The 14,821-nt window shown below is 36.0% G+C and overlaps 1 protein-coding gene across 1 annotated transcript in view; it reads right to left on the minus strand.

The window, feature by feature from the left end:
- The window catches only part of CCSER1 (coiled-coil serine rich protein 1), a 1,376,611-nt gene that overhangs the window by 575,195 nt on the left and 786,595 nt on the right, over positions 1-14,821 (minus strand). The gene's annotated exons all lie outside the window — the stretch shown is intronic.

Consider the following 14,821-nt stretch of genomic DNA (forward strand, 5'->3'; position numbering starts at 1 on the left):
AACCATCCTCAACCAAAGTCTTCAAATGTGTCTATCATTTGAATAGACTTCAAAGTCTATTTCTCTTTGAAGAACATACCAAGAGTTAATCAAATGTGATTTTTATATCATGACTTCAATATTATTCACTATACAAATATATGTTTTTTATCATACTGGACTTCTAACAAACCTTGGGAACCTTATGGCAGATTTTTTTTTTTTATAATATGTTACCAGTAGATTTTATGAAAACTAACATAGAAGAACACTTTACCCACACTTTCAGTATTCTTCTTTTTCATGAAACATTTAAACAAAAGGAAGAAAGACATTTTTTTCCTCTACTTTTTAAAATATTCTCTATTGAAAACATGGCTATGCCCTTCACAGCATTTTCTTCTCTTTCAGCTGAAAGATTATCTTTTGAATGAAATTCCTCAACAGACTATTCAGTTACTGAGCACTTTTATCAAAAGTAAGTTTTACTATCTCTTCCTGGGCAAGAGTGCTAAGAAAATTAACTATGAGTTAAGGGCATACTGTTGTTTTCTCCCATAGTATGTTAAATAAGCAAATCCAGAATCATTGAGAAATGTGATGTTAGTTCATCAACCCTTTGATGTGAAGTATGAGCTCTTAGGATTCATGATGTTCATATTCCTGAGAAATAACAGTCAGGAACTTATTAGTAAGATGCAATTTATAATTTATTAATCTCTATCAATCCTGAGTAAAATTTCAAGTTCTAAATTTCCTGTAATACTGCTTATACAAGTGCCTATTCTGAATACCTAGAAGACATCCACTAAGTGATTACTCAATGAAAGATAATGAGATGAACAAAGCTAAACATATCTGTGAAACTTGGAAATATATAGTTCACTAAGAATGTAGGGCAGGTAAGCACCAGAGTAGCATGTCAGCTCTGTTTCAACTGCATGGTAAGATAAACAAATATAGACTCCACAGTGCAATCACATTGTTTTCAAGAGTACCCTGGAGTCAGCTAAAAGTGGTTATCACCATACCCAAGATAACCTAGCTATGCAGGTGGAAACCTTGCTGTTTTTAAACATCATGTATGCTTGCTAAAGGGCTATGAATATGTCTCCTGGATGGACAGTTTTACAAAAGCCTGTACAGAAAGATGAGATGACTTCCACCCAACCTTTCAGAATTAGATGGCTAGCACTGTGCTTATTCAGTATGTTTTCCTTTTGTAAGAGTTTCTACATTTGATTAGTAGTTGATATTAGAATGCAGCACCATAAATCAGTTTTCTTCTTTGTTTATTTGGGTTTTTACTAGCAGATGTAGTTGGTAATAAAAATACATTCCAGTCTCCATCAAGTTTAGTTAGTTTCAGGGGAAAAAAAAATTAAATTTTTAAGACCTCAGTGTGATAGTTCAGAGGCAATTCGATCAAATGAAATTTAAATTCATTCATTCTCTGAAGCATTAAACCTTAATACAACAATCAAAATTTATCAAAGCTGCCTACTATCTCTTTTACTTTCCTTTCGCTTAATTAAAATATAATTTTTACTGGGATCTTAGAGAATAGCTGGGTCAGGGAGCTGGTATTAACTAACTGTGATTCTTTCTGCACACCTCTCTTCCAATCTGTTTTGCAATGAAATGAAAGTATCACTGCCTTTTTTCACCTTTCAGATAGAGATAATCACTCTAACAGTGTACCTGGTTGAGCTGTGTGAGGTGATAACACGTTTGATCTCACCAGACTAACCTGGGGGACACTTAGCTCTTATCGTGACATCAGTCAGGTCTTCCCTAAACCTCCATGGTTTCATCTGTAGAGTAGGGATAATGACAAAGCCTACAACTTATAGTTATCATTACTGAATGGGATGAAAAGACCATGTGGGGGATTATAGTTATTTTTGCTTTGTATGCCCAAAATCTACACAAGTACTTGGCATATAACAGATTCTCAAAAATATTTTGTCAAATGAATGACATGGTACTTTTTTTAACTGCATTGTAATGATTTGTTTCCCAAACATATCACACGAGAATGACCACACCCTACCTTTTTCTATTTACCACTTTGTGTTCTGGTTGTTTGTTATAATTTAGCAATCTAATAATATGGTATTCTTTCAAGTTAATATTTACTATTATTTGTTAATACCAACTTATGTGTTTTGTGTTATCTAGCCATATTTTATGATTGTTTTCTTATTAAAGTTGAAGTAAATTTTAAATATGTGATCAAACTGAAAGGATTAAACTGAGTACCTATGGACCATGGCTGCCCACATAAATGGATACCAAATGTGCCTGTTTCATAGAGCAATAAATAAAAGCAAGAAGAATATAGTGAAAAACACTAAGAGTGCCTGTGTTTGAAACTCAAAGGTACTTAAATATGTTAGCATCTATTCTCTTCCTATATATACAAATCTGTAAGGTAATACTAAAAATCAAATAAGTGTTAGATCTAATTATGATGAACTACATTCTATTTCTAAAAGTACCATATTTCAGACATTTTTGCTATTATAATTATAAAACATTAGGATCATACATTTATATTTTGATAGTCTATACTCATCTATGATTCTTTGGTATACAGTGTTACATATATATGCACATTACCCCAGGGCCCAGCATATTGTAAGCACCTATTCTCTAAATAAATGAAAGTAATGTGATTCCATGCAAATCATGATTTCTTATAAAAGTTTAGTTGACAAATCAAACTTATGTTCAACCTACTACTTTGAATATTTTACCTACTTCTATTTTTTTCTAATAAAATTAAATACAAAGTGAAGACCAGACTTGAGGATTCCCTAGCAAACAAAATCACTTAAACCACCTAAGCAAAACTGGAGCAGCCGTGAAGAGATACCCCACATTCAAGATAAGAGAAAACCAAGTAAGACGGTAGGCACTGAGAGAGGGCATCGGAGGGCAGACAGACTGAAACCACAATCACAGACAACTAGCCAATCTGATCACATGGACCATAGCCTTGCCTAACTCAGTGAAACTAAGGCATGCCATGTGGGGCCACCCAAGACAGACGGGTCATGGTGGAGAGGTCTGACAGAATGTGGTCCACTGGAGGAGGGAATGGCAAACCGCTTCAGTATGCTTGCCTTGAGAACCTCATGAACAGCATGAAAAGGCAAAAAGAGAAGACACTGAAAGATGAACTCCCAAGGTCGGTAGGTGCCTAATATGCTACTGGAGATCAGTGGAGACATAACTCCAGAAAGAATGAAGGGATGGAGCCAAAGCAAAAACAACACCCAGTTGTGGATGACACTGGAGATAGAAGCAAGGTTTGATGCTGTAAAAGAGCAATATTGCATAGGAACCTGGAATGTTAGGTCCATGAATCAAGGCAAATTGGAAGTGATCAAACAGGAGATGACAAGAGTGAACGTCGACATTTTAGGAATCAGCAAACTAAAATGCACTGGAATGGGTGAATTTAACTCCAATGCCCATTATATCTACTACTGTGGGCAGGAATCCCTTAGAAGAAATGGAGTAGCCATCATAGTCAACAAAAGAGTCGGCAATGCAGTACTTGGATGCAATCTCAAAAACGACAGAATAATCTCTGTTCGTTCCCAAAGCAAACTATTCAATATCACGGTAATCCAAGTCTATGCCCGACCAGTAACACTGTTGAAGCTGAAGTTGAAGAGTTCTATGAAGACCTACAAGACCTTCTAGAACTAACACCCAAAAAAGATGTCCTTTACATTATAGGGGACTGGAATGCAAAAGTAGGAAGTCAAGAAACACCTGGAATAACAGGCAAATTTGGTCTTGGAGTACAGAATGAAGCAGGACAAAGGTTAATAGAGTTTTGCCAAGAGAACATATTGATCACGGCAAACACTCTCTTCCAAAAACATAAGAAAGACATGACACATGGACATCACCAGATGGTCGACACTGAAATCAGATTGATTATATTCTCTGCAGCCAAAGATGGAGAAGCTCTATACAGTCAGCAAAAACAAGACTGGGAGCTGACTGTGGCTCAGACCATGAACTCCTTATTGCCAAATTCAGACTTAAATTGAACAAAGTGGAGAAAACCAAGAGACCATTCAGGTATGACCTAAATCAAATCCCTTATGACTATACAGTGGAAATGAGAAATAGATTTAAGGGACTAGATCTGATAGACAGAGTGCCTGATGAACTACGGATGGAGGTTTGTGACACTGTACAGGAGACAGGAATCAAGACCATTCCCAAAAAAAACAAATGCAAAAAAGCAAAATGGCTTTCTGAGGAGGCCTTACAAATAGCTTGAAAAGAAGGGAAGTGAAAAGCAAAGGGGGAAAAGGAAAGATATACCCATTTGAATGCAGAGCACCAAAGAATGGCAAAGAGAGATAAGAAAGCCTTCCTCAGTGATCAATGCAGAGAAATAGAGGAAAACGATAGAATGGGAGAGACTAGAGATCTCTTCTAGAAAATTAGAGACACCAAGGGAACATTTTATGCAAAGATGGGCTCAATAAAGGACAGAAATGCTAGGAACCTAAAGAAGCAGAAGATATTAAGAAGAGGTGGCAAGAATACACAGAAGAACTGCACAAAAAAGATCTTCATGACCCAGATAACCACGATGGTGTGATTACTCACCTAGAGCCAGACATCATAGAATGTGAAGTTAAGAGGGCCTTAGGAAGCATCAGCACAAAGTTAGCAGAGTTGATAGAATTCCAGTTGAGCTATTTCAAATCTTGAAAGATGATGCGGTGAAATTGCTGCATTCAATATGCCAGCAAATTTGGAAAACTTAGCAGTGGCCACAGGACTGGAAAAGGTCAGTTTTCATTCCAATCCCGAAGAAAGGCAATGCCAAAGAATGCTCAAACTACCGCACAATTACACTCCTCTCACATGCCAGTAAAGTAATGCTTAAGATTCTCCAAGCCAGGTTTCAGCAATACATGAACCATGAACTTCCAGATGTTCAAGCTGGTTTTAGAAAAGTCAGAGGAACCAGAGATCAAATTGACAACATCTGTGGATCATCAAAACAGCAAGAGAGTTCCAGAAAAACATCTATTTTTCTTTATTGACTAGGCCAAAGCCTTTGACTGTGTGGATCAGAATAAACTGTGAAAAATTATGAAAAAGATGGGAATACCAGGCCACCTGACCTGACTCCTGAGAAATTTGTATGCAGGTCAGGAAACAACAGTGAGAAATGGACATGGAACACAAAATGGTTCCAAATAGGAAAAGGAGTATGTCAAGGCTGTATATTGTCACCCTGCTTATTTAACTTATATGAAGAGTACATCATGAGAAATGCTGGGCTGGAGGAAGCACAAGCTGGAATCAAGATTGCTGGTAGATACATCAATAACCTGAGATATGCAGATGACACCACCCTTATAGCAGAAAGTGAAGAAGAACTAAAGAGCCTCTTGATGAAAGTGCAGGAGGAGAGTGAAAAAGTTGGCTTAAAGCTCAATATTCAGAAAACAGATCATGGTATCTGGTCCCATCACTTCATGGCAAATAGGTGAGGAAACAGTGGAAACAGTGGCTGACTTTATTTTTCTGGATTCCAAAATCACTGCAGATGGTGACTACAGCCAGGAAATTAAAAGACGCTTACTCCTTGGAAGGAAAGTTATGATCAACCTAGATAGTATATTAAAAAGCAGAGACATTACTTTGCCAACAAAGGTCTGTCTAGTCAAGGTTATGGGTTTTCCAGTAGTCATGTATGGATGTGAGAGTTGGACTATAAAGAAAACTGAGTGTCAAAGAATTGATGCTTTTGAACTGTGGTGTTGGAGAAGATTCTTGAGAGACCTTTGGACTGCAATGAGATCCAACCAGTTCATCCTAAAGGAGATCAGTCCTGGGTGTTCATTGCAAGGACTGATGTTGAAGCCGAAAGTCCAATATTTGGTCACCTGATGCAAAGAGCTGACTCATTGGAAATGACCCTGATGCTGGGAAAGATTGAGGGCAGGAGGAGAAGGGGACGACAGAGGATGAGATGGTTGGATGGCATCACCAATTCAATGGACATGAGTTTGAGTAAACTACAGGAGCTGGTGATGAACAGGGAGGCCTGGCATGCTGCGATTCATGGGGTCGCAAAGAGTCGGACACGACTGACTGACTGAACTGAACTGAAGCAAAACTATATTTACTTCATGAACATAAGCAAAATTTAACTTAGGTTATTTCTTGTAAATTACTCTGACAATCCTAAGTCATCTTCCTAAAAACCTTGTGATAATCACTTTTAACAAATCTCCTGCCATCAGGAAGCACCCATTATAATGACTAATAATTATAAAAGCTAAAGAACTTCCTCATTTTCCCTTTTACTTCATTTTGTGACATCATGTCCCTGAGCTCTGAGCTTTAGTCTCAGAATTTGAACACACCCAGCTTGCTAACTGTTCTTACGTGTAAGATAAACTCTTGCTAGTTACTCCTTGTTACTTGGTGATTTAACTTTGCTATTTCTGACAGCTTTTGGTGTCAGAAGTTATGATTCTGAAAAGACCCCCTATTACCTCAAGGCCAGTGAATAATCTGGTTCTAATGCCTTCTTGTTGACCCTGGAGTTTGAGGTTAAGTCCTCTGCTCTCTTTGCATTTTGAGCTCTGACTTTATTTTGCAGACCTGTAGTTTGTTTACTAAGGTGTCAACTATAAACTGGGACTTGCCAAGAGCATTGTCAACGACTGAACAAGAGCATTTGCCATCTGCCTCTGTGGAGACTGAACCCTGCGCTGCTGCAGCTGTTGACCTTCAACACCCCCTGGGGAAGTTCAAGGTGGAATGAGGCACTCCATGCTCCAGGGTGTATGGTGGGAAGGTCTTTAGATAGTTAGATGTTTTCAGCAACAAATTTTATGATCTCAAACTCTGCATCTCCTCATATCTAGAAAAGCACTAAATCCCTTCATGGTGATGTCAGATCCTCATGACCAGCAGAAAACCCTTTGTAAAATAACTGCTTAATGGTATTGAACTCCGCCTTCACCAAAACAGCACATATTGACCTCCCTTCCACTGCTTCTTTGGAGCAGTGTCTCAGAGCTGAGGTGCTGTCTCCCAGGCTACAGTCCTCATTTTGCCCCAAATAAAACTTAACTCACAACTCTTAAGTCGTGCATCTTTTTTTAGTTGACAGAGGCTTCTTGGTAATTCACCCCATTTTCTTCAAAAGGCAGGAAACATGTGAATCTCTGTGTTTTGGAACAGCTGTTAAGAAACAGGACCCTTCATAGTTAAGATATCTTAGGGAATTTAAAAGTAAAAACAGGTTCTAAGTAGTCTAAAACGTTTTACACTTCTGTCAAAAAAAAAACACACAAAAAACCTCCTGGTGTGTTATATGTATATTCACTATGAACCAGGCTCTTTTGCCTATTTGGAAAATGAATAATTTTGGATAATTTGGAATTGTAGGGGCCACTTTTGGGAATGATTATCTTAGAACAGATAACTTACCTTAAGGCAAAACATAGGAAAGTGGACTTCACACTTCTTAGAGACAACAGAATGCATTGTTTGACTGGCATTCAGAAGCTTCTAAAAGACAAATTGTCTCCAAAAATAGCTTCTCTAAAAGGACTTAAAAGCATGCAAATAAAATCATCTTTAGAAAAAAAAAAGGGTTGCCACTTCTTCCTCCAGGGGATCTTCCTGACCCAGGGATCAAACCTTCCTCTCCTGCATGGCAGGCGGAGTCTTTATTGCTGAGTCACCTGGGGAGCCCAAATGGTGTGTATACACACACACACACATAATCATATGAATTTTTTAAAAAGATATATATTTAATAGTTAATATTAAATAGACTTAAAGAATTATTTCTAGGAATTAAGTATTCCTAAAATTCCCAGAAATATAGAAACTAACCAGATGATTTTCAAGTTCACATAATTTGGTATAGTCTTTGATAAACTGAGGTTAGTGTAAGATTGTTGGTTTAATGAAAGAAGGCACGTCTTCAGAGATGTCAATATTAAATGTAATGCAAACATATAGCCTCTCCTACCAGGCTTTACTAATCATATAAGCTCATTCTGTATCAATGTTATAAAGTTTGTGAACAAAATATTATAACTTAAAAGGTGGTTAGCTGCTTGATGTCTAATTTAAGCCTAATTGTTTAAAAAACAGGTAACTTAAATAGACATGAATAAGTTTTATACTATATTATATTAAGTAATGATTAAAGCATATTCATTATATATTTAAATCATTTCCAAATAAGACAATAATTGAACACTGACACATTAATTACTACATAAGCTATTCACTTTTGTTTTTTACTTTTAACAGAGAGACCAAAGATATTTGAGTCTACATTTAAACATGTCTTTTCCATATTAAAAATTATATATGAAAAATATGTCTCTAAAATTATAAACCATAATTATGTCTTTATTAATTTGATAACCTACTATAGAATGCTAATACATGACAATTCACAAATGCCTGCTTCCTCATTTTCATTGGCATGTAAAGGTTACTAACCCTTAGAATTTATAATCAATACCTAAAATTATTAAAAACAACAAGAGCAAAGGAAAATAACTTTGCATTATAACGTATGGGAATCCTTTTATGTCTTTTTCTGCTCTGATTGCCAGGCCAAAGCTTCCAACACTATGTTGAATAGTAGTGGTGAGAGTGGGCATCCTTGTCGTGTTCCTGATTTCAGAGGAAATGCTTTCAATTTTTCACCATTGAGGGTGATGCTTGCTGTGGGTTTGTCATATATAGCTTTTATTATGTTGAGGTATGTTCCTTCTATTCCTGCTTTCTGGAGAGTTTTAATCATAAATGAATGTTGAATTTTGTCAAAGACTTTCTCTGCATCTATTGAGATAATCATATGGTTTTTATCTTCCAATTTGTTAATGTGGTGTATTACGTTGATTGATTTGCAGATGTTAAAGAATCCTTGCATTCCTGGGATAAAGCCCACTTGGTCATGGTGTATGATTTTTTTAATATGTTGTTGGATTCTGTTTGCTAGAATTTTGTTAAGGATTTTTGCATCTATGTTCATCAGTGATATTGGCCTGTAGTTTTCTTTTTTTGTGGCATCTTTGTCAATGAGGTACCATTACACGCCAGTCAGGATGGCTGCTATCCAAAAGTCTACAAGCAATAAATGCTGGAGAGGGTGTGGAGAAAAGGGAACACTCTTACACTGTTGGTGAGAATGCAAACTAGTACAGCCACTATGGAAAACAGTGTGGAGATTTCTTAAAAAACTGGAAATAGAACTACCATATGACCCAGCAATACCACTTCTGGGCATACACACTGTGGAAACCAGATCTGAAAGAGACACGTGCACCCCAATGTTCATCGCAGCACTGTTTATAATAGCCAGGACATGGAAGCAACCTAGATGCCCATCAGCAGATGAATGGATAAGGAAGCTGTGGTACATATACACCATGGAATATTACTCAGCCGTTAAAAAGAATTCATTTGAATCAGTTCTAATGAGATGGATGAAACTGGAGCCCATTATACAGAGTGAAGTAAGCCAGAAAGATAAAGAACATTACAGTATACTAACACATATATACGGAATTTAGAAAGATGGTAACGATGGCCCTATATACAGGGCAGGAGAAGAGATGCAGAAGTACAGAACAGACTTTTGAACTCTGTGGGAGAAGGTAGGGTGGGATGTTTCGAAAGAACAGCATGTATATTATCTGTGGTGAAACAGACCACCAGCCCAGGTGGGATGCATGAGTCAAGTGCTCGGGCCTGGTGGGCTGGGAAGACCCTGAGGAATCGGGTGGAGAGGGAGGTGGGATGGGGGACCGGGATGGGGAATACGTGTAACTCTATGGCTGATTCATATCAGTGTATGACAAAACCCACTGAAAAATTAAAAAAATAAACAAATAAAACTGCTGTATCTAAAAAAAAAAAAATTACGTATGGGAAAAAATATGATGAGTATATAAGGAATACAGAATGTGCTTTTGTAAAATTAAAAAACTAGTTTTGTCTAAAAAGTGAGTGACTATTCTGGAATAAGAAAGGAAAAATAGTAAGATAAAACCTAGATGGATATAGAAAGTTGCAGAAGGTTTGTGGAAAATAAATTTTATATTGTGTAGTCAAAGCTGGTTAAAAAAGAGTAGATTTATTTATAAGGCTTTAAAAAATGAGTTCAACAATATATCAACACAAAACTAGAGTTTAATTTTAACTCTGTTAAAAATTTTTTTCTTTAGATTATTGTTGTGCTCTTAAGACTATAAAGATTTTTTTTAAGTTTTAATATAATCCACTTTGGTAACAAAGATCTTGGTCTTATGAAGTTATTTCTGTTGTTAGTGTTTTCTTCATCAGGCCTTAGATTACTAAGAAAAACTAAATCAGTTCAATATTAGAAGGCTAAAGGGTTTTTTTGTTCTGTGTGTGTGTATTTGTACGTGTGTATAGAATCAGGTAACGTTCTGTACTTGCCTCTGAAATGATTTCATTGCTGCTGTTGCTAAGTCACTTCAGTCGTGTCTGACTCTGTGTGCTCCCATAGATGGCACCCCACCAGGCTCCCTCATCCCTGGGATTCTCCAGGCAAGAACACTGGAGTGGGTTGCTATTTTCTTCTCCAATGTGTGAAAGTGAGAAGTGAAAGTGAAGTCGCTCAGTCGTGTCCAACTCTAAGCGACCCCATGGACCGCAGCCTACCAGGCTCCTCCATCCATGGGATTTTCCAGGCAAGAGTACTGGAGTGGGGTGCATTGATTTCATTGCTACTTTGGTTCAATAAACTAAGTTTTTGCTGCACAATGACTCATGCTATTTAACCAGTATTTGACATCTTGTTCAGCTGCTTAGTCATGTCCGACTCTATGTGATCCCATCGACTGCAGTACGCCGGGCTTCCCTGTCTTTCACCATCTCTCTGAGCTTGCTTAAACTTGTGTCCACTCAGTCAATGATGCCATCCAACCACCTCATCCTCTGTCGTCCCCTTCTCCTCCCACATTCAATTTTTCCCAGCATCAGGGTCTTTTCAAATGAGTCAGTTCTTCACAACAGGTGGCCACAGTATTGGAGCTTCAGTTTCACCACCAGTCCTTCCAATAAATATTCAGGATGTATTTCCATTAGGATTAACTGGTTTGATCTCTTCACAGTCCAAGGGACGTTCAAGAGTCTTCTCCAACACCACAGTTCAAAAGCATCAATTCTTCAGTGCTCAGCCTTCTTTAAAGTCCAACTCTCATATCCATACGTGACTACTGGAAAAACCATAGCCTTGCCTAGACGGACCTTTGTTGGCAGGGTAATGTCTCTGCTTTTTAATATTGCCTAGGTTTGTCATAACTTTTCTTCCAAGGAGCAAGCATCTTTTAATTTCATGGCTGCAGTTACCATCGGCAGTGATTTTGGAGCCCAAGAAAATAAAATCTATCACTGTTTCTATTGTTTCCCCATCTATTTGTCATAAAGTGGTCAGACTGAATGCCATGATCCTTGATTTTTGAATGTTGAGTTTAAAGTCAGCTTTTTGTCTCTCCTCTTTCTCCTTCATCAAGAGGCTCTTTAGTTCCTATTTGCTTTCTGCCATAAGGGCAGTATCATCTGCATTTCTGAGGTTATTGATATTTCTCTATGCAATCTTGATTCCAGCTTGTGCTTCATCCAGCCTTGCATTTTGTATGATGTACTCTGCATATAAGTTAAATAAGGAGGGTGACAATATACAACCTTGTGGTACTCCCTTTTCCTATTAGGAACCAGTCCATTGTTCCATGTCTGGTTCTAACTGTTGCTTCTTGACCTGCATACAGGTTCCTCAGGAGGCAGATAAGGTAGTCTGGTATTCCCATCTCTTTAAGAATTTTCCACAGTTTGTTGTTGTCCACATAGTCAAAGACTTTAGCACAGTCAATAAGCAAAAGTAGATATTTTTCTGGAATTCCCTTGCTTTTTCTATGATCCAACAGATGTTGGCAGTTTGATCTCTGGCTCCTCTGCCTTTTCTAAATTCAGTTTGAACATGTGGAAGTGCTTGGTTCACATACTGTGGAAGCCTAGCTTGGAGAATTTTGAGCGTTACTTTCCTAGGGTGTGAGATGAGTCCAATTGTGCAGTAGTTTGAACGTTCTTTGGCATTGCCTTTGGGCTTAGAATGAACACTGACCTTTTCCAGCTCTGTAGCCACTGCTGAGTTTTCTAAATTTGCTAGTCATTTTAAAAAAACCTCCTCAAGTCCAATTTTGAATGAAGTCAAAATAACTTGAGAATTTCCAGAGGGAACCTGGAAGATCTCAAAAGACTTATGTTCTCTCCTCATTAAAAAAAAAAATGTTAGTTTATTTAGCATTATTGGATATTTTAAATTGCATGAGAAAGATTGTCAAATAAAAAGTGATATTTAAACTTCTAAGATTATATCTACATGAATATATATTATTAATATGTGTTCTAGAAAGTATGTGAAATTATTTTTTAAAAATCTGATATGCACTAGTATGATCAGTCAAAAATCTAGTTATTTTACAATTTGGTATGTCAACAAAAAATTGCTTTTTAATTGCTATTTTTTTTGGTGAACTTTACCAGACCTTTAACCATGACTGATTTTAAGTCTTTTGTCACTCAAACACAGTGATTGTTTTACCCTTGATTTTCTCCAAAAGTATTTGCAATCAACTACAGGCATAACTACATATGGAAATATCAATAACCTCAGATATGCAGAGGACACCACCCTTATGGCAGAAAGTGAAGAACTGAAGAGCCTTTTGACGAAAGTGAAGGAGGAGAGTGAAAAAGCATACCATAATAGTAATTACTGTTGCCCCAAAAGCACTGAGATGACTTCTTATAGAAAGTGTGATTATATGTAAGAAATTAAGATATGATCAAACAATATTTAGACAGTCCTGTATGAACACATAGGCACAAAATAAAATCATGAAAAGCATTCTGTTGTTAAGCATTCTGCCTCTAGCATGAAGTTAAATATGGAAAAGTACATTTTGTTTTCTAAATAAATATTTAAAACAATATCAAATTTAGGTAATTATGAAAAATAATAACAATTTTGAAAATTTCAGTAAGGAAGATTTTGTGTATGCCATAATAAAAATCACATGTGTATCATAACATATACCTACTTTAGAGTCTTCATTAAAAAATCATTTAAAACACAGCTATATGTCTTAAATCTAACCAAGAATAATAAGCTATTTATATTTTAAAATACTATAAATAAGAATATTTAATGAGCATGCATTTCAGTGCATGAAAAATTAAATTTTCAAAATGATTTGATATAAATAAAATGTGTTAATAATTGTTAAAACATCTAGCAAAACTGTCCATGGTTTTTCTTCAAAGCACTTCTTTATATTTGAATGATTAATTCTTAACATTATAACATTAATTCCTTAGCTCAAGTATTATATATCTCAGACAGATATTCACATAGTAAATCTTTATCATCACCATTATGCCTAGTCTATAATGCAGATTTAAGGTAAACACAATCTTGAACAGTACATAATGTATGTATAATATACAAGTATGTATATATGTGCATATGCAATACAAGTACAATTTGTATTGAATTTTGCAATCATGCAATCCACCAGCATTCTGAAATCAGGAAAACAAAACAAAATCCTGACTTTTGGATCTGGAATACCTACAACACAATCCACAGCTTTAATGTTTGCTAGAAAAGTTAAATGAACTTGAGAAAGTCACTCAGCTTCTTTAAATTCCAATTTCCTTATCTGGAAAATGAATTTAATTAAGCTTGTTTATCTCTTATTTTTAGCTAATTATTATCAAAGTATTTCAGACAAATATTGAGGCATAATATCATAGCACAACACTTCTTTCATCAGTAAATACTTATGTTGCACTGTATTTGTCAGGTATGTTTTTACACCTCAAGCTGCTTTCTTTGAGAAACAATCAACTTCAGTTTTGTTACACCTTGGAATACAGTGCAGTGATTTTAATGATTTTTACACACTTTAAAAAAAAAAGTCCATTAATTCCTATTTTTAATTCATTTCTAATGTAATCAGAAAATACAAAACATTTTAATAGTTAAATGATCAAGCTACATAACAAATATTGCTGGAAAGTCTGAATATATTTCACCATGAAAGTAAAATGATTAACTGATAAACATGTTCACTGATATATATTCAGCCCAATTCCATTTTAAAAATATTAAAAAAAAAAAAAAAAAAAAAAAGGTTTCCAAGGAAGCAGCCTGAATTGCCTTACTGGGACCCTGAGGAGTCGGGTGGGGAGGGAGGTGGGAGGGGGGATCGGGATGGGGAATACATGTAACTATATGGCTGATTCATGTCAATGTATGACAAAACCCACTGAAATGTTGTAAAGTGATTGGCCTCCAACTAATAAAATAATATTAAAAAAAAAAAAAAAAAAAATAAAGAGCAATCATAAAATAGTACCTTTTCAGGTTGGTGGTTTTTTGTCTATATTGACAGTTTCTGCTACATTGCTTTTAAGGGAAAAAGTACCTTTCTTTATTGACTTAATCTACTTGCTAACACATCTATTTTTTCTTTTGTATCCTAGTCAAAATATCTTTAATTGAATTTTTTTTCCTTACTCAAAATGATATTGACCATTCAAGCTGATAAAAATCTTTACCAGAGGAGTGCTTTATTGTAAGTAATGGAATTGCTTACATTATCTACACTTAAGGGTTTCAAATGTAAAGTAAGACAATAAGTAGCAACAGATAAGAACAGAAGAATAAACTTTAGAAAACTTTTAGAGGAACAAAATCATTTTGGTATCCTGAATCATAAAA

Source organism: Muntiacus reevesi, chromosome 16 (genome assembly GCF_963930625.1).
Source record: "Muntiacus reevesi chromosome 16, mMunRee1.1, whole genome shotgun sequence".
Classification (NCBI taxonomy): Eukaryota; Metazoa; Chordata; class Mammalia; order Artiodactyla; family Cervidae; genus Muntiacus; species Muntiacus reevesi.